The sequence below is a fragment of the Rhagoletis pomonella genome, unplaced genomic scaffold (assembly GCF_013731165.1).
Source record: "Rhagoletis pomonella isolate Grant_MI unplaced genomic scaffold, Rhpom_1.0 Rhpom_scaffold_00004, whole genome shotgun sequence".
Taxonomy (NCBI): domain Eukaryota; kingdom Metazoa; phylum Arthropoda; class Insecta; order Diptera; family Tephritidae; genus Rhagoletis; species Rhagoletis pomonella.
In genome coordinates this window covers 51,874,122-51,896,059 of record NW_023458558.1, presented here as the reverse complement: position 1 = coordinate 51,896,059, position 21,938 = coordinate 51,874,122, and the positions used below count along the sequence as shown (strand labels likewise).

Below are 21,938 nucleotides of genomic sequence, written 5' to 3'. Positions count from 1 at the left end.
CTCTACGATATTCCTCAGAGTCACTTGACATATGCATATGATACCTTTTGACCTGCTTTTGTCCTGCAGTCAAAGCCAAAGTGACTGTCATACGTTATGCAGAGGGAAGGCAAGAAGAAAATAAATAAAAATATAAGCTAAAGATAGCTTTTTTCGAGAATTAAACTTGCTGAGTTGGCAATTGCTCAGGGATGAAATTCGACTACATTTACTTGTGGAATATAATTGATAAAAAATAAATAGTGTGGCATTAAAATATATGTTTAGTTTGCTCATAAAGGGTTAGCCATCGACGCAGATGTTAAATAAACTTTTTTTTTATGAACGAGGACAGCTTGATAAGACAGTGACTTTTGGAATTTCCGTCGTAGCAACTTTAAGTGCAACATTGCTCCTGTAAACCAATGATTTGCAAAACACCAAACTTTATTTCATTTTAATAGGTACATTTTTTTATCTCAGCAAAATCTTAGGACTTTTTTCAGAAAAATAGTTATCTTACAAGGCTACTATCAATAAATACCGAAATAAATTTTTCAGTTACGCGCATATTTTTTAAGACATATTTAATAATGGAACCAAAAACATTTACATGAAGACCATATTCGATATCTTTTTTTTTTTGGTAATTTATTAATTCACTTATATATGTATATAACTAACACCGTGAGGTAAACCATTTGGCACAGAATTAGTGTAATTTCAATGGATTTCTTGATTTACTGAATCCCAAGTTTCCACCGTAAACAGCCGGAACAGAGTAAAACTGGCGAAATTTTCGAAGCTTTTTGGGCCATATATCCTCGAGATCCTCGTCGATGGGACTATTAAATTACTAAAAAATATTTGGTTATATTTTCTTAAATACTTTGTCCTTCCTCTAATAATCAACATCGTATTCAGGGGTTTTTGGTAACTTTTTTTACTTAAAAAACTTTTGTTCTAAAAAGCAAAATAAATTTACCAAACGAAATGAAGTGAAGTATACGTTAGTTCTTTTAAACTGCTAAGTACAAAAGTATTTAGTTATTTACGTTATAGTAAGTAATTAAGTAAGAGCTATGAATATTATTCATATACTTTAGCTGCGCTCTATACGTTAAGCATATCTGAGTGGAAGATGGACCTATCTCGGCAGTCGGTTCGAAAACACTCTATCTTAGAAAACTTTTCAAGAACGCCTAACTTCAGAATTTGGTTGAAGAACGACCTATATCAGGTTGCCGTCTAAAAGTACCCAATCTGAAATGAAAAAAATATTGAAAATATGTTGATATAGGGCATTTTCACCTACTTGTTAGGGAATTAACTGTATTTTAATTGATTGGAAAATCTTAAAAATAAATAAATAAACATAAGTGGCAAACAATATCATTTTGAATTTGGTCCGAAATGATATGTCCAACATTGACTTTTTAAAGAATTTAATTCTTGTAAAAATTACATACCATTTCATTACCCATTTTTTTAATAAAGTTTTCCTGTTTCCCGTATAAAGATCTCACTACATCAACCATTGGTCGCGTGTTTTTAGGATGCAGACAATAATAAAAACGCATCAAATTAATTTACATTGTTAAAGACACGTTTCCATAACAGTAGAGTTTTCAAAGTGTCGCACCCACAACAGCGACCACGCCAACAAAACGAATGAGCCACTCACTGCCTCATCTGCCCTTTGGCGCGTTTTTTGACAAATCTAAATTCATTTATTCTGCTTGCGCGCACAACTTTTTATTCCACAGTCTTACTTTCTGCTTTGCTACGGCTCTCTTCGTTTCGTTTGGCTAAACTTGTTTTTTTTTTTAGTTCCTTTTTTGCTTCAGTTTACTTTTCCTTGCATCACCTGCGGCACTACTAGAGTTTTACTAAAAGCGACACGTAATGTAGCAGTGAGTGGCTGAGGTTTGGCGGTTTACCGTGTATGAATATCTAACTGAGTGACTGACTGACTGCTGCCTAGAAGGAATGACTTTTCCAGCTAATCAGCTGAGATTTCCGCTTCGGTTTAATACCGGTAGTGATTTATGACAGCATTTTGTCGTTGTCTCGTTGTTTTTTCGCAAGTTTTCAAAAAAAATGCACATATGTATGTATTTCCATTTATTTAAACTTTTACTTCTTTGCCGATTTTATCTTTTTGTTGTTTCATACGCCTTCTGTCACCTCGCACATCTTTTTTTTTCTGGTAAAATATTTATGTCATAAATTGTATGCATTTATCACATTGTAAAATCGTCTGCCATTTTTGGGGCTAACGCATTGTAACCGAAAAAATTTGTTCACAAACAGGCTGTTAGATATGTAAGTTGAATAGATTGCGGTGAGGTGGGTGTGGTGCGCGTAGGCGTATGAGTGATCTGTTGACTGTTGACTTGACATGAGTGCTATGTCGGGGTTGTTTGATTCTTTTTAATTACGAACTGGTATTCGTGAGTTTAAAATTCCACTAAATAATTTGTGTTTTTGTTTTAGTAATACTCTTTCGTTAAAATGCAAAAAGTTTCGAATATCTCGAAACTTTAATTGAACTGAACGCAACGACGATTTTTTTTCTACGAAGTTTTTTCAGAGCCTTGTTATTTATGTTCCATATGCGTAATTTTTAATATGGACTTACCACATGGAGCCACATCCTTAGAAACTAATTAGTAAATGAAATTATGCTCATTTTCTATTCAGTAAAACGTAAATTTTTTAAGTCCAAAGAATCCGCAGAAAATCGTTAACTTCGAACCAGCGTCCGTAGGCCAATTCGGTTTAAATGGCCGCAAGAGTGCCCCCATCGTATTCTTCGTTCAAAAAATAATGGCCAGAGTGAACGCGATATTTGGAATGTAAACATATTAATCAATCCCCTGTTGTTCTATCTTTTTTCTATCTCGGAAATGATTCTAATACCGATCCTACAAATGACTACATTTTATAAAGGAAAAAGCTTCTCACAAAAATCATGTGCCGTTCCTAATCAGCATAAAGGAGTGGATTTCTCTACTGTGTGACATCATAGTCATCAGCAGCTCGGCCAAACACAAGGTGCTAGTGTCTAATTTTTATTTATTTTCCTCTGTCGACTAAACAATTCTTTATGAAGAGTGTAAAATACATGCCCTCTGGATCGACACATTGTTAAATCCATTTTTAATTTTTCTTCTATTCCGGCTGTTATTACTGTTAAGCTTTCCAAAGCTTATTTTCCTTCAGGTATATTAAAAATGTCATCATTTCATATAGAAAAGCAAATACGAGCGGCTGACTTTTTTCCCTTTACATATTTTCCAAAATTGCTCGCTAATCGGCTAAGATTCACATATTTGCATATTTCGCGCATAGCTCATGCCAGTTAAGCATTTAGCAGGACTATTGCCATATTTGCGGTAGCTCTACCTAGCTAGTAGCTAGCTGTAGAGTGAAACAGCTCCATTTTTTCTGCTTTAGGACAAAAAAAAAAAATACGCGACTGACCTACAGCCCTGCCGTTTTCAAGCACACAAAAGACGCACATACATTTGTATGTGCATTAGACCGGATCGGTTCATATACAAGTGAAAAATGTTAGTTTCTTATCTTGGAGGAGTGTAGTTAGAAAACTCTCAACTATGGCTTGTTTTAAGAAGATCCAAAATCGAAGTTGCTTAAAACCTTTTTGAGGTATAGTTAGATTGCAAGGTGTCGCGGTCATTGGAACTCTATTTTTGAGAGCCTTAAATCTTGCTTGCAAATTGTTTTGGCAACCAAAATAAAATTTGGAATGTAGAAATTGAGATAACTCAGTTTACTGGCCGCAGGAAGTAATACTTTTTTCACCCAGCCTAATATACAACCGTAGCTAGGTATTCTATGCCCCATACAAACGAATTCGTGTTTCAAAATGAAAATGAAATTGTTTTGCTAGATGAAAATTAATTGCGTACATGCAAACAAAAAATCATAGAGCGTACATGATACAATACCAACGAGCATATGAATTTTCATATGCCTCTATATATGTACATATACTTATGTAAATACATTAGGTTGGTCAAAAAATGCATGGGGGAATTTAACACCGCTTAGTAACTGGCTACATTCGGTTTGAAAAAATTCAAAATGAAGAAATAGTTTGTACTCTGTAGCTCGATTTAATAATTGTTGTAAATAATCATAAAAAAAAAAATTTACAAATGAGCAATTGCACGAAACAATTGTTAAGTCTATTTTTACGCTATTTGTCAAAAAATAGCAAGAAATAGTTTGAGCGCTTCCCTTAAAGGTGTTTGGTGGACCTATAAAAAAGCTAATACTAAAAAAAAAAGGTTAATTAAACTATCTACACTGCCGGCAAGAAGTATAGGCACAGCTACTTTTCTACAATGTATGCAACAATTTTTATAGTAATATTTTTCAGAAAAATTTTTATAAAATTATAGTTCATTCCACAACAAAGAACAGAAACATATATTTTCTAAGCTTTGTGCAAAACTCGCGAAAATTTAGCAAATTTTCATGCAAATTTTCAACTTTTTAATCAGATTTTTTTGAATTTTTTTGGGTATGCAGATTTGTAGCCCAATCAATTTTATTATAATCAAGTATAAGTTCTAAGTAGCTACCAATTACCGTTGATTTTTAGTAATTTCACGCAGTCTCTTCCATACAAAAAAAAAAAATTGTTCGAAAATACTTTATACGAAAAAAATGCAAAACACCTTCAGCAAAAATAGTTCTCAAAAATCAATGCAATTTAATGGGCTACGAAGAGTACGCAGACTCGAGAAAATTCGAAAAAATTTAATTAAAAAGTTGAAAATTTGCATAAAATTTACTGAATTTTCGCGGGTACCATCTGCTGCGACATAGTTCAGAGAGCAATTAACTTCGAAAAGGAGTGGTGTGCTCAGATGAATATTAATATTATTCCCTCTAAGACAGCCATTGTCCCTTTTACAAAGAAGAGAATTCACTAGGGAATTAAGAACTTAGCCTTGGATGGGGTCGCGGTCGATGTCGTCACAGAAGTGAAGTATCTGGGTATTATCGTAGACTCAACTTGAAGCGGCTGCGAGAGCTCTGACGGTGGGCAAACGTCTTGCGGGGAAGTCCTGTATGGCCAATAGTAACCTATGTTGCGGTGGCTTGGGTATCCAGGACTAATCTGCAACGGAAAGGCACTCCCTTGCCCAGAGCATTTTCCAAGCAGTTGTTCATGACATCAGTCCACGCGCTGAGATTAACCTTCTACGGAAAAGGATACTCATACTAAATGATAGTCAGGTGGAAGTTGTGGCTCTCATCCTTCGAAGTCAAATCCTCTTTGGTTTGGAGTGAATCGATAAGCTTAATGCCCTTACTGAGAACAATACCATTCATCGAATTGGATACGATAAAGAAGGCACTTAGAAAGGAAAATAGTAAACTCAGAGTATTGATTGGCTTAACATCGCGAAACTTCGTCAAGCCAAGAGTTTATTATGCGGGGTACAATCTAAAGACATACAGGCTACATATAAACCTTCCCAAGGAGAGACTAAAAATTACTACACATATTTTGACGTGTCGTTTCAGGCTTACAGTTCACTTGTATAATTTGTGGATATGGCCAAGCGATCTATGTTACTTTTGTGACACCTTCAAAGAGACACCTTAAGCTGAGGGCAAAATAGAGCTATTGGTCGAGGTGTTTACTATCTATCTACCTATCTATCTAAGGAATCTATACCGAAAACTTGTGTTTTCTTTAAATGTCTACCATGGAACTTTTAAGCACTTTGAGCGACCTCTAAATATTTTTTATTACAAAAAAAACAGGAATATTTTTCCGATATGGAACAATCCTAGCGGATTAGAGAACTAAAATTCCGACTTTAATTTGTTTGCACAAGCCTATGGCACTTACAAACATATTGTATACTTATATGCACCTACAATATGTATACAAATATGTACACAAGGACATTCATTCTTTGCACAGCCACAGTCAAAGCTCGTTGAGGCGATGTATATTGTGGCGGTCATTGCATGAAATATCACACAAAAGCGAGTAAAAAAAAACTAAAAACGCGTCTGAAATTCTCACAATTGCATTGGCTACCGTTTCACTTTTTAGCGGCCTTACCGGACTGTTGCGTCCACCTTTTGGTTTATTTACGTTCATGCATAAACGCCTGTGAATATGTGGGCATAAATACATACATACGTATGCACCTTAAATGTGTATACAGTCATATGCATATTTATATTTTATAGGAACATATATATAAATACTGATAAATATATATTTAACACTCTTTATATAATACTGTTGTATGTATGGTATTTATGCACAGGTTGCTTGCACTTTTAATACGGTTTTTTACTCGAAAACGTAGAACTGTGAATACGAAATGGGAATGTACAAAAAAATAGATACGTATGTATGTACATTTACATATGTGTGTACGTACGTGTAAACTTGTCCACCATAACTACAGCGCAGCGGTCCGACTAACATGCGGTTGCATATGATACTAGAGTTTATTTTAATCCTTGGCTATAGAAAATAAAGCGCGGTGATTTTCTCCGTCGCAGTCAACCAACGTAGTGGAAAAAAGAGCGCGAATTGCAACAAAAGCACACATACGTACATATATACATACATATGTAATTGAAAAGTGTTTCATGTTGAAGCAAATGGAAATTCAGTTAAACAATGCAAATAATTCATTTCGCCTATGCAATATACATACATACAGTGCCGAACAGAAGTATTGGCACAGTAAGTATGCAACTTTATAGCTCATTCAAATTTAGTGCAAGTTTGAAGTCGCTGGAAAATCGCGCTGATTTTTGGTAAGTTTTTTTCACGCAAGTTCTTCCATACAAAGTATATTCGACAATTATTTTTTGTATGGGGGAAAATGAGCAACACCTTCCACTAAAAAAACACCTTGCCAAAAATCAACGCGATTTTCTAGCAACTTTAAACTTGCATTTTGTCATACTAAAATTGAATGGACTATAAAACTGTATATTTAGAATTTTTCTAAAAGATCTGAATAGAAAATTGCAAATTGGTGCGCAATTTTATTGAATTTTTCTGAGTTTTGCACAAAGTTTAGAGATTTTATTTTTATGTTTTTTGGTGTAAAATGAACTATATTTTTGCAAAAAATTATCGAAAATAAATTAGAATAAAAAACTTTGCATATATTGCGAAAAATTCACTATGCCAATACTTTTGTTCATCACTGTATGTACACATGAATATGTATATCTACACAGGTGTTTATGAAAGGTATTTTTTATGCTCGTAAATGAATGTATGTAGCTACGTCCAAAAGCTAACAACAATCCAATCTGTTGCTTCAAAAATAGATTAGTTTGTAGGGCAACGATTGCGATGAGTAACTCAATGTCATACGAGTGCTTTAGAGCAAACGTGAGCAGCAAAAACAACGTTTTTTTCTAATAAATACGTTATGTAGGACATTTTGTTTTAAACGCGAGTATCAAATATATGTACATATATAGGAAAATCTTTTGTGATGGGGATTTTTCAATTAAAATTTTCTTTTCGCGTAACTAATATCTACTTTTTAATTGCTACTCTATTTAAACCATATTTTCAAAATTGTTTTCTATTAGCTCGGTCAAGTTAGATTTTCAAGGTTGCAGTAACACGCGTAAAGCTCAAAATTGGTACGAATGTAACGAACGTCATTATGAATGAAATGTGAAAAGTCCTTCTCTATTCCAGATGGTTAAAAAAATATAGTCAGGGTCAAAAGTCACATGAATTGATTTTTACCATTTTTCAGCTAAACCGTAAGCTTTATCGTAAAAATGGGTTGGACAAAAGTGTAGATAATGCAATTGTATCCAAACTCCGTTATGACACCTTTATTACTAAGAATAACTATTTCTGAGATATAACGGTAATAATTCAATTAACTTATAAAAGCGTAGTTAATTTGTTAACAGGTGATAGTATGAAAAATTCAGTGTATATAAAAACATTATTATGTATTAAAAATTCCGTTTGTAAGTTTACAAAGAAGGTTCAATAAAAAATTCTGCCAAATTTTCAGCAACAGCTCTCTAATGTTAATACCGGTTCCACCACATCAAAGCCGAATTCATATATAAATAGTAGTATGTGACTCTTTGAAACAAATGCAATGAGTAAATATTTCGAATTCTGATACTCTTTTTACTCAAAGAAACAATTTGTGTCTTGGAAGTATGAAAAAGCATCTGTGAAGCGCGGAACAAAAGCGTATTCAAAGAAAAATACTGACTTTCAAGTGCTTTAAGCCGAATTCATTTTAAAATAGTTGAAATCAAATGCAGAGTCGGATAATTGATAGGAGAAAAAGTGAGGATATCAATTAGTTATTATTTAAGATAAAGTAATTTACTTTTAAATTAAATTAATTTCCTGCAGGGTCAACATCTGGGAAGGTATATGCAAGTGTACATGCCCTGCAGGGAAAGCTACTAGTTGTGAACTAGACTTCTACCAGTTTGCGTATCAGCGCAACTACTTCACGTTCTATCCTTTTTCAATGTTAGCGACTGGTATTTTTAGCATTGCGATGTCCTACGAGATGTCCATTGTCAGGCTATGCATCAGCATCTACTAGTAGAAATACCAGTAGCATCATACCAGTTGATGAGATAGTTTGCCAATTCATACCCCGTGGAAAGCATAAGTTTGCCGTTTTGCTCGCGGCGCTCCAACAGTGGCAATGGCCGACAGAGCAAAGCACTCGTGTGGTATGCCTGAGGTCCAAGGTTCAAGTCCTGGTGTAGGGAAATTTTTATTATTTTTATTTTTATTTTTTCTTAATTCATTTTTGTATTAATTTTTTTTTTTATTTAGGACTTTTATTGTGATTTGTGAATTTCAAAAAATAAATATTTTTATTGAGCTTTGTACCACGATTTTGTTTATTAAGGAAAAATTGAAGACGAAAAAAAGTCTAAGCGGTAGAAGTTATAGCAGCTATTTCTGAGATCACCACATCTCCTCATCAGACTTCTTTTTTCAAGACTTCAGCTGGGATCGAAGTCGCGTCATGGATGTGCAAAGTCAGAAGTGCTTACCACTGGGCTATGCACACCCCGTAAGCTCTTGTTGCTAATTCATCAAGTGCAGCTGATTAAACTTGACAACGTGGTTGTTATTGTAAATTCTATACATTAATTTTGCTTTAGCTTTATTGTATGTATAGTTTCAGGCAGGCTCATCCTAAACTATGTATGGATATGGCTGTGTCTAAGTGGTTGGTTAGAGGTGCATACTATCGCTCCGTAGGACCTGGGCGCGATCCCTGGTCCGAACAACATCTAAATTATGAATCGGGTTTTCTAACAGCTGTCCACCATCAAATCAGCATACAATGGCAAACCTCATAGCGTATTTCTGCCTTGAAAAAGCTTCTCTTCTCATAAAATCCATTTAAGGTGCGGAAGCGGCGTAAAACTGAAACCCGGTCAAACATTTAGCTAAAGTGTAAGATGCAAAATAGTATTATAATGTTTTTTTTTGTTAGTCGCAAGTAACTGCAATTTTACTTTTTTTCAGGACTTCCTTTTCGAAGTCACTTTTTCTCGTAGAAATTACCGAATACTATACTATACATACATATATGTGCATATATTTCATACCTCTTCTATCTTTACCTTTCGCCTTTTAAGACCTCGCATGCATTATTTCTTCTCCGATTGTTGAATTAAACTTAAAACCCATTTCCATCGTATCCTTGTCGAAAAAATGTGCAAGAAAAGAGGGTTCTGCGCACAAAGTGTTTTATTTTTCCCACGCGCTTGCCGATTATTAAAATTAGTTGCGGGCCAATGGTATTTCCTGGTACTTGACTGCACGCAGAATAAAACTACCTACACAAATGATCGTTTTTCGTCGCATTAACACATATACATACCAATGTATGTAAAAACGCATATACTCTGGGCAGTGCCATTTATTAAACGGCTTTATTTTTGTTGTTTTCTTCCTAGCCTTTTCAGTTTGATTTTTTATAAGTTTTTATTTTCGTTGCTACGCACACGCTTAATCCGCATACTATCAACATCAACATACATAGCTTTTACAACGCTACAAAGCTGTCATTATGTAGCGTAAGCCAAAAGTTTTTAACAAATGTAAAATATTTTATTTCTACATTTTCGCACATTTGCCTTCTTGGTCCGACATAGTAGATATGTATGTACGTACATACATGCCACCACCCACATCGCTACTCAACTGTAATGGAATGTGTAAAATAAACTATAATAATTGAAGTGAAAAAGCGAGCATCCGGACTATTTGGACGAAAAACTGCAAGCGAGTAACCAGCAAGTGGACAAAACAATATATATTTAGTTGAGTTGAGCTGCGCTTGCTGCTGGCATTGCGGCGAAGTGCAAATTGCCTGGTAAACCGAAAATTTCAGTTTTGTTCATTTTCATTTTTCATTTAACTCATTTCTGTTTCATTTTTTCCATTACCTCCTTTTCTGCTTATCCCCCTAACGCTTGCCTCCTGCTACTATCTACGGCATTTCGATTGCGAGGAAGTGCATCAATTTATACTCGCCCGCTTGGTTTCTCGTGCCGAAATAAACACGCGAATGACACTGATAAAAGTAGCATGGCATACATATGTATGTATGTATGTATGAGTGTATGCATATGTGTTTCGGTGTGTCGCACTTCACTTCACTATACTTTATTTCTCGTTCCAGTAAATGTTGTCTGCTTGGTTGGTTGGTTGGCTAGCTGGCTGGGCATAGCAGTTGCCGGAAGTTGTAAAGCTGCCATTTTGTCTGTTGCTACAACGGATTCTCTAACCCTTCTCTCACCACTGCGCAAGCCTTCGGCAATTTGCCCTCGTAATGCGCTCCCTTTTCCTGCTGTTCTACCAATTTTCAAGCAATAATTTGCCTCGGTTTAACTTTTTGCCCAAACTTTGGCCAAGTCAGTGCCGCTGCTGCCCACCACTGCCGTCAGCTACACGCGCCACACTCCGCTTCATTTATGTAGCTAGTTTGAAACGAAAGTAAAGGAAAGGCATTCAAAATACTGTGACTGTTGTTGTTTTTTCTTTTGTTTTTGTTTTTGTGAACTTTTCATTTTCGCACCGAAGGCGATCGATCGGGTTAGCGGAAGTTGGAAGTTGTGACTGTATCAGTGTTGCCACGGAACATTTTTTTTTTTTTTACCAAAATTTTCTACTAAAACCAATTGAAACCTACTACAAATTTGTAGGATCATTTGTGCTAAACCCTAATTGTAATCACTCCAACCCGAGGATATTTAAGAAGTTAAGCACTTTGGAAGGTTCCATGTTTCAAATTTTAGATGGAGCAGACAATCGTTCTGATATTGATGGGTACGTGGGCAGTCATATAGAATATGATCTGCAGTCCCTCTCTACCGAAAGCCCCTGGCAGGAAACCAGTAAGAGTTCTAAGACCCTCTCGGCTAAGGCTAAAAACATAGTGGAGCGACGTGCAAAGCGAAAAGCTAGCATCGAGCAAAGTTTCAATTACAAACGTGTATGTACGATTTGCTCTTCACTATGCGCTCTCCCATTGAAACTTATACGTTTGTAATCGACGCTTTGCTCGATGCTCTTTGCTCGCCGCTCCACTATGTTTTTAGCCTAAGCTAAGGAGCTTCTCGGAGTTCCTCTGGGAAGGAATTGATTGATTGCCTCATTCCCTTTGATATCCCTTAGTGGGCTGCAATCTGAGATTCTTCCCAGCTCTTAAGTAGCACTGCAATGTACCCTTTAGAGGTGCCTCAGACAGGCTCGGGACCATGTATGTACATTTGGGCTCCACGCTTTGCGGGAGAGTCAGACGTTACTTTCGTGTCCCGGACCAACAATAGCTGTCCACAAGCCTTAGTGCCATTTTAAAAAAGTCTAAGGCCTTTAACGGTTCAAGTACTTCTGCCCCAGTACTCCCGCCATCCATCTTCGATCTGTCGGTATACCATACTTCGGAGCCTTGGTCAATCATAGTATTACCAATTCCCAGCAGACCTTATAGGATTTGTTGAAGGATATCCTCGGTAGGATGATGTCCGTGAGCTTGAAAGCGGGATCACCCAGCGATGGCTGGGTGATATTATTGGGCAGCCGTAGGGCCACCAGGCCAGTGCCGCATATGTAACAATGGGTTTTACTAACGTATTGAAAGGCAAAATGTTTGCAGATACATATTTTCTATTTTTGGCAAATAACTATTATTGTCGCGGAACCTACCAAAATCCAATCTAGCCTACCAACCTACCAAATGTAAAGAAAACTACCAGTTTTTTTGGTAGGAAAAGCTCATGTGTGGCAACACTTGTCTGTGCGTTTGAGTGGAGCGGTGAGAGATGGCTGAAATTTGCTTTTTAGTGTGGCATTAATTTATTAAAGCAAATTCTCTTCCGCAAATAAAAAGGAAGCAATACAAGTCTTGCGCAATAATAATGCAAATATAAAAAAGGAAATACATAAATTAAAAACGACTAAGCGCGTAAAGCAAAATTAGAATGGTAAAGCAGAAGCCAAGAGCAGGTCTATAACAGAAGTACAGAATATAAAATGGTAAGAAGCAAACATAATGGCAATCGAAATAAAATTGTAACTGAAATGCAAATCTAGATAAAGGTAATGCCAAGCGAGAGTTCAGAGCATAAGTAAAAAAAAGAAAATAGTTGAAGTGTGCAGCTCTAAGCAGCTGGGTAGAGTTCCTCCGTTAACATAAAACAAATAAACAAAAATTAATGAGTACTGTATGCAGAACTTTCAATTCCGTTCCGACAAACACGTTCCCTCATAGTGTGCCGCCAGGCTGTGCTGATAGCATAGGGGAGTAAAGGAGCCATATATTTAGAAGGTCAGCCAATACTAATATTTTCCTTTTATTTACATATTTAAATATTTCACTTTCCAGGGCAACACACTTTGGTTGATATACCTACTTGTATAAAATGTCGGCTATTTTTTCCTGTTCCAAGCATGCATAACAACGCACGTACTTTGGTGCTTTCGTGTTGATACTTTTACCCATTTTTCATTATGACACAACAAGCAAATTCCGGAAGTCCTTTTAGTTGCAGCCAACCGCCTTTATTCGAAAAGTTTTTATTGCTATTAGTAATTAATTAATATCATTTGCTTTGGTTAATATGAATTTCTATTTCAACAAAGTGAACCGGTTCGGGGAAAATGAAACTCATGATAAGGCTGATTATAAAATTTATAACCGTTACGGCCCTCCGATAAATGCAATTTTAAAAGCATTAAAAGGGCGAATCTTTAAATTAAACTTAATTTTCGTTTTTAAAACTATTCTTCAGAAAAGCATTAAATTTTTCGCAACTGCAATTATAATAAAAGCACATAACACTTTTTTTTTAGAAAAAAACTGATTTCTCACGATGCATATATATATGCACAATATATGATATTCACATATGTATGTATCTATAAACAGCAAACTTTTGCCCGTAAGCCCGTAATTGCACTTGGCCCTAGTAAAGTATACATTTCAGACTTACCATTCCTGTGGCGCCACCGCAAAACTCCCACTTACCACACACACACACACACAGACACACATTTATAGACAAGTGCATTGTGGCGCATCGTGCTTGCAGATTTTATTCATGCATTCATTTTGGCACAAAAATCTCAAACTACTACACAATTTACCAACACTCAGAGCTATTAAATCCTGGCATAATGCTTAACAAGTCAAATTACAGTACTTGCGCTTAATGCCACACCAGCCCACAAACATTGAAGTAGTAAGCAGTAAATACATAGCATAAATGCTGGAGAGTGTAGTATGTTTGTACAATGAACAACAACAAATAGCAACAACAACATTTTTGTTAAAACTCATCTGTTGTGCAACCACAATAATAACGGTTTTAAAATTCACAAACGATTGCATTGTACTACGGCTACGTACATACATACATACATACATACATACTTGTAGCTGCCACAGAGGTGGCCGCCCAGTAGTTGCCACAGAAACTCCCACGCACACACCTACAAACAAAGCTATGTACAAGCCTAAGTACATACCATCCTTTTACCGGCTTCCTTTACTTATCAACTCTGTTGGCGCTTGTGAATGAATTTGTAGTCTTCATAACAAGCGGCAACAAGAATAACTAACCAACAGAACAAGACCACATGCCAAAATGCCACAGCACAGACTAGAGATGGTCGGTGAAGTCGGAATACTCGAAACCGACTGCAGCAACGTTTTCTATCTCCTTCATCGGGTATGTTTTTGGGCTTCGCTGATAGACCCTATTTCTTGTGTTTTCCTATCTTCTTAATTTTTCATAAAATTGTTAATTTTTATCTATAAAAAATGCAAGGAGAGGGGGCAACTCAAAGGATTTTCAAGGACTTTGTTTGTATATGTAGTATTTAAAAGAGATAAAAAAATTAAATTGCAAATAAAGGTAATATAATTAAAGAAAGTATTTGTAGATTTTTACATTTAATATGTATTGTGTACTACATATGTACATTAGTGTGATCCACGTTTTGTACGGGGGGAAAAAATGCATCGTAGAAAACCGGGAACCCCCTTAGTATTTTGATTTTTGTATTTGTCATATCTATACCAAAATTCAATTGTCTATTGTAATCTATACAGGTTGCTCAATGGCCTTGAAACGCTCTACTGAAGCTTGTAATATTCTTTCAATTAAGTCAAATTTTAAATGATCTTAGGTTGCTTAACCCAATTGGTTAATATATGTACAATATATAAACTTCTAGATTGAAACATTTCATGAGCATCCTCCTAAATTTTACATAAAAAAGTAAAGCTTTTTTTTCAGCACCTCCTCCGACAAGAGAAAATATTTTGAAAGGTGCCCCGAACCCTATCTCGTATTTTTTTTATTTGTTCTACCACGCATCATTCCCTTATCCATTTATACTAAAATATCGATACTTAGATATATGATCAAGAGATAATTAGGGATAAAAGAGTGATCGGTTTTGAAATAAGACAAGTTTCACTCTCTTAAACTTAAAAAAGGAAAACTAAACAAGTTCCAAAAAAATTAATTTAAAAAAAAAATACCTTTCTATTTAAAGCAATTAAATCTTAAATTAAAAGCTAAGTAAATTAAAAAAAAATAATAAATGAGCTTTTAAAAATTAAATCTAATTAATAAATGCGTAGATACATATCTATTTTCCTTTCAACACAATAAAATCTAAAATATTAAAAAAAATCAATTGAAAAAAGACAATTTAAAGAAAATAAAAATAAAATTAAAAATAAATTAAAAAATTAAAAAAATTTTGAATTAAAGAAAAACGTTGTAAAACAATAAAATCTAAAAATTGAAAAACAAATTATTTACAAAAAAAAAATGTATTTACAATTAAAAATTTCAAGAAAATTAAATAAAAATGAATTAATTTGGAAAAAAAAGAGTTTCACATTGTTCAAACGTATAATAAATGTTCACATCAAGCCAGCGGTGTTCATTTAACTCTTGAACTACATATGTGCCCTCAATTCTGACCCATCTCACCCGTCACAAAATGTTGTCCACCCGTCACAAGCTAAAATAAGTTTTATTGTTTTATTTTAAAAACATAAAATGCTACTTAACATTCTACTAACTACATTCGAGAAAGCCCGTACGAACGAAATATTTGTAGTCTGTCTAAAATTGGGTAAAGAATCCAATAACTCAGAGAAGCGGGTGTCATCTTTGGAAAATGTTAAATTTCTGTGTAATTTATATAATTAAATTTTATATTTTATCAGTTTCATATTAAACTGATATCTGACTTCAAGTGTTAACCGTTTGACCCCGGTTACTTTGGAATGCCCCTATTGCGAATACATCTCCATTTGAAACATGTTCAAGGACATTCTGCCAAAAGTGGTTTTAAACATTAAAGTAGGGAAGGGAGCTTTTTTTAGACTTTCGTGCCAGAATAAACAGCTACCCTGCTTACTTTCTTTGAATTGGCTTATCTACAAAAGAATCGCAACTACCTTAGCCGGAATTGACCCCTTGTGGCTTTTTAGCAAAGCTAATGTAGATTATATAGATGAGGTTAGGTATGCTAAGTTGGCTGGTAAGAGGCTCACTTAGACAGGCTTAACATACATGGTGTTACCAGGTCAAGCGGCCTTTCATTATGATATTGTAAAATCCGTCTTTTGCTATCATCTGTGCTATTTCGGGATCAAACCTCGAAGCCAAAAAGAATTAAGCAGGTCGTCCCATAATGCGCAGCTCTATATCCCCACTACTGTTTAACTTCTACATCTCTAAGCCTTCTGACCCTTCAGAGGGAATTTCACTGATCTCATAAGCTGAGTCGTCAGCCTGATATTGGTGTTCGACAATGGCACTTCCACTAGAAGGAGGTTGGGCGGCCTTCTCACCCCTACCTTTAGTGTCTCCTTTCAGATTTCTTTTGAATTAAACAATTTAGGTATAATTTTGAATTGTAAACTTTTATGGAAGTCTCACATTGAACAAAATACCTTTAAAGCTTTCATAGTGTTACTACAATATCACAGGTCCTTGATAAAACACCTCCAATGACGGGCTCAGGTTAAAGTAATGCTAGATTGGGTAAGCACTCTCCGAGATTCACCACTTACCATCAAGTTTACAGAATGCATAACTTATCATTGGAGGTAAGCGAATAAGTGTAAAATTTAGTATTGAGGTGTATTGTAATACGTTTCTCCACCGATACAAAAATCGAAGCGCTTACCAAATAACCAAAGTTTTTGCTGGGTCATTTTAAAAAGCTGAGGTCAAGCATCCGTCAAAGCCACTGTCAGAAACTGAGTGAATATTTTGATTGGGGGCAAAATGTGACTGCGGACAACTAGAGTTTACACATTCCAGCCTTGAAGGGAACTAAACGTTGGAGCACTTTTTGAGCTTAAGCCGGGCCGGAGCTCTTGCACGTCAAAAGGTATCTCTACGAACCAACGTAATGGATTCAGGCTTACACCGTACAACCACTGAACCTGGTGCTATGCAGACAGGGTATACACGACTTTCAACGACAGACAAAAACTACCTTTACCAGCACTCGTCTGAAAAATGACGTAATCGGAGCTCAACCACCACCCATTGCAGACGAATAGCTTCAGATGTCTCAAGAGACCCACGTAACCCTGGCGCAATTAAGGTTTTTATGCTATAGCAGGTTAAGTTCCTGACTATCCAAATACGACGCCAATGTCTGGCTTATGAAGGCACAGCACACGACACTAACCGCCTCTTAACTTCTCCCCTTAAGCTAACTCCTCATTACCCATCGCTCCAGGGACCGTTTTTTGGACCTTTTGTTAGTAGAGCTTGACTACGACGATTGTTAGAACAGCGGACTTGCACGGGGCTTAGTATTACCATCGGAACAATGTCCAAATGACTTTAGCATATCTTACAGTCTCCAGAACCACCACAAATTATTGATACTGATACTGAATAACTCAATGAGAGGGGAAACCAGTATGTTTGCATGTATGTATTTATGTATATAAAAAAAAATATATATTTATTTGATCAAAGAAGGTGGGTAGGAACTTTGGCCAATAGTGAAGTTCATTAACCACCTTACAATCATGTAGAGTCCGCAAAAGGCTCCGGAATTATTGTTTGGAGGATGCATCAGACTAGGCTACGCGAACTTTGAACTGTCGTCAAATTATAACTTAAAAGAGTTTTATTACATGGCAGTTGAGAAGTGCAAGTGCAAAAATTTCATAAATTTAATGACACACACAGCATGCATTTCGACGCATGGTGTTAGCAGTCGCGCTCAGATACTCCTATCTTGCACACCTAATCCCCTAAATTACGCTGGAATTCATGCTCTAATCATGAGCTCACCCCTACCTTTTCCTCGTTTTAAGGACGAATACCTCTGAGTACCTTAGAAGGCTGGCATTTATTTAGCAAAGTGCGGTGTTTCCTTTGGTAGCTGCAAAAATAGCTTAAACAATTTTCTAACAAACCGAGAAGCTATCAGAATCTGGTTCGAATTAAATATTCCCAACTATGTTCAGGACTCGTTTGGTCTAGTAACATCTTGATACATATTTTAGGGGGCGTCACGAGTATTCATCTATCCAATAACGAGTTAGACAGAAATATTTACACTGTAGATCGCGTGCCTTCAACAGACTTGTGCTCATCTCTAGCGCAAATCCCCAAAGTGCTTTTTGGTAAAAAATGCATTGGTCTTCGCGTTGGCTGGCAATAAAGTTGCAGCGCAATGTGCCAAACTTTTGCCTCGTTCGCTTCTCTTACGCTCGTGCACTCCTCATATTTAGCTGCTAGTAAGCAACAGCAATGGTCATTTCGATAATGAGAGCCCCAAAAATGCAAAGCGACTGGAGAGCTGCAACGCTGGCGTGCTAGTTGGGCCGTATGTGTGGCAAAGAAGGAGCAGAGATAGATATGGGGAAAATTTTGAAAAGTGAACTGCAAAGTCGCAATTTGTTTGTTACGAATAAATTTCCGCTTTTTTATGTGTGTGTGTTTCAGTTTGAAACATTTTATGCAACTACGGAAATCCTTGAGGGTTCAAACTTTGACTGTGCTTCCGCGGGGCTTAGTCGGAGTGTGAATTGGTAGTGCATATGGTGGATTTTCATTATCCGCTGCAAATGGAAGTTTAAGCAGAAAAACATCCAAGGGATTTGTGTGTGTGTGTAAGTATGTAGGTACATTTATTTATGTATATCCACTGCAATTCGCGAAAAATGGCAGCAGATTAGACTCGACTGCGGTTGCCTGTACTTGGTGGACAAATGTCAACCGACAACAGTGCAGACGAGCCAACCATTCAAGCAGTAAGGCAGCCAGTTGTTCAACTTCATAGCTGATGTGACCATGTAAGCGGTGAAGGAGAAAATGAATTGGATGTCAAATGTGCGGCCGCATACCGAAACGAAATGAAAGGCAGACAGTTAAGGAGGAGTATGTAGTAGGCAGTGGTCATCGGAACGCGGACAGTTGATTTGTGCACCTTTTCTTCCTTTGGTTTGTACACATACTATATTCGTACATACAAATTTATGAGTGTTGTTGTATGCAAAAATAATGGCATGCAAATGAATGTTTTATACAAGTTTTTGAAAAATGGTATATCCCCAAAGGCTCGCAAGCATGGTTGGGCAAAATTCGATAAAAAATATAGAATGTGCGAGTATATACATAAGTAACTATGTACAGACCCAAAATAAATAAAATCGTTAGAAAGTAGTGGCCCAAGAATTCAGCTTCGACGCATCAAAATGACCCTGGCTTATCTGGACTAAGCACTGTTGTTTCAGCGATCTAAACCTGTTTAGACCAGCATACTATGTTTGCTACGTTTGCCAAAGAAGACACCAACACACCACTTCGTCAAGGTGCAACTCTTATAACGAATGAAACCATCATAAGACCTGTTCTGGTGCTATGCCTTACAGGGAGTAGACCACGCGTTACGCGGACTGCTTCAGTGGTCATTTGTAACGCACAGTCTGCGCTATTCGTCGGTACCCCAAGCATCTTGGAGCTCCCACGAAAAATATGGGCACCCCTTTTATAACCTGATCGCTCTCCATCTGCCTGTGTAAAATCCATTCAGTAGTTCCCGAACCCACTACCTTTTCGGTTTGTCAGGTCTCGTATCAGTCAAGCGCAATTGCCGTCTTAGATAACCACTTTCGCGCCTGCTCTGAACTATGCGCCCAGATGTGAGTACCATTTTATAGACGTAGCTACCGTCTCTGATCGTGCAATAACCACAGTGTGAAATCCCTTATACTACAAATCGAGAGATATACCCTAGGAATCCGACGGTATACCGTTTCTACTGAAGCGGATCCCAATTGATGGCGACTTGAATACAGTAAATTCCTTTTCTATAATTGTTTCCTTATAGAAAGGTTGGTTTCTCGTTACCTTAGACATTCCGAGTTCGTTCAAAATTGCAGATCGAGGGAAATTTAAAGACACAATTCTTTCAGTGTTTCTCCAGGTTTTTGGGCATGGCGGCAATCCCATCAATTTAATAGTGTTCCCCTTATTTTTGGAAATGAAACATGTTTTGTAAGTTCATGATCATTTCTATATTCTTTCTTCAAATATTTCCGTAATTCAGCTCTTTTTGCGTTTGGTTTTTCGCATCGCGTTTTTACTATATTCGTAATTTTAAATTTTTTAATAAAATCAATTGGTGGTGGTTCTTGATTGTGAGTTGATTAGTAGCACACTGAGGATTTGGCAATGTTTATTGTAACAACATTAATATCTCCTGTACTATGCAAGAACAAAATCGTTTTCTTTGAATCGACATACGTTAAGTATTGTTGACGCTATTTCCACTTGAATAAGGCAATACCATCATTTACTTTATTTCCAAATTTTTGTTGATTTTATTTCGCTTTTGAAAGGGTAATAATGTCAATTGACTTTATTTCGCACCAGTATGCAAAATAGTGTCATTTGACCTTATTTCCGTTGGTCTTGTTACCTGTCACCATGCACATACGTCTTCCGCTGAGCCAGAGGGCCTATAGATAGGTCTCAAACATACGCACACATTTTCCAGTATGTGAACAGTACAGACAGCCAAGCTTATTCTAGGATTTCAGCTCCCGCTTGCCCTACTCTTTTTGAAAAAAATAGCTCTCCACAAAGGCTAAAGGCATGCGTCGACCAGCTTAGCAAGAACTGAGGCGGTCCCAGCTTCCGGAACATTTTTTGCAGTAGGTCTAAACACAAATAAGGAAGAGCTTAGGAAATGAACAATTAATAGGAGAGAATAACACGACATAGTACAATAGGGCTTCGTCAAGCCAAAAGCTCACGGGGGAGGTACAATCATTACATGCATTCTCACTGGGCACTGCGGCCTAAGAAGACATCTGCATAAGTTGAGAATCTGGTCGAATGATCTCTGTCGTTTCAGCGACTCACCTAAAGAGACACCATTGCATCTGCTCCTACAATATGAGGCCATATCGAGGCGACGAATGAATAGCAATGCCTCAATGTGTCCAAAAAGGGAGCCCATTAACTCCTTTACCAAATGAATAAATAATATGTTGATGACTGGAAGGTAAAATTGAATCACTGGGTCGCTGTGCATAACTCTTTTTAAATATATATCTATCTATATACATAAGCACCTCTTCACATGTCCTCTCAACAACTCAAACCAACTCATCTACCAATTCTGCGACTCCGTCGAAACTGCCGCATTCCCGAGCCTACCGATAGATGAGATGCTGAAACATTTGAGGCCCGCAGAAGTAGCATACCTAACGGAGGTACTCGACCTGTCAATTGCCACTCTCATCATTTCTGATGTGTAGAAATCAGGGAGAGTGGTCCCACTACTGAAACAGGGGAGACCCGCCAACAAAGGACACTCTTATCGTCCGATAACGCTCCTTTCCCCGGTCGGGGAAACCTAGCACCTGACGCCAGCATGGTTTCGGTAAAATGCACAGCACAACAACAGCACTTAACGGCATAAACTCCCAAATAACTCGTGGCCTAAACCGCAACCGCCCCTGTGAGAGATCAGTCCTAGTAGCGTTGGACTTGTCAAAGGCGTTTGACAACGTCTGCGGTTCCAAGCAACTGGAATACATTGACGCCTCCTCTCTCTCACCGACACTCAAACGGTGGTCGGCGAATTATATGAGTGGTCGACAGTCATCAGTAATCTTCCGATATCAAACCTCGAAACCTATAATAAAACAAGGAAATTTTCCGGCCGTTTCTAAATTATCCATTTTTGTGATTTTTGTTTTAGCACAACAGTTTTGAATATTCATTTTTACAAACTTGGAAATGAATTTTCAAGTTCCGACTGCTAATTTAAATAGAAATGTAAATGCAATAATTGTATAGTATATCATACTAGGAGAAACTCAATTGTTTACTATATCTAAAGT

The 21,938-nt window shown here is 36.8% G+C and overlaps 1 protein-coding gene across 1 annotated transcript in view; it reads left to right on the top strand.

Annotated features, from left to right (window-relative positions):
- Window positions 1-21,938, top strand: part of LOC118737764 — a 188,302-nt gene that overhangs the window by 58,460 nt on the left and 107,904 nt on the right. The window lies entirely within an intron of this gene.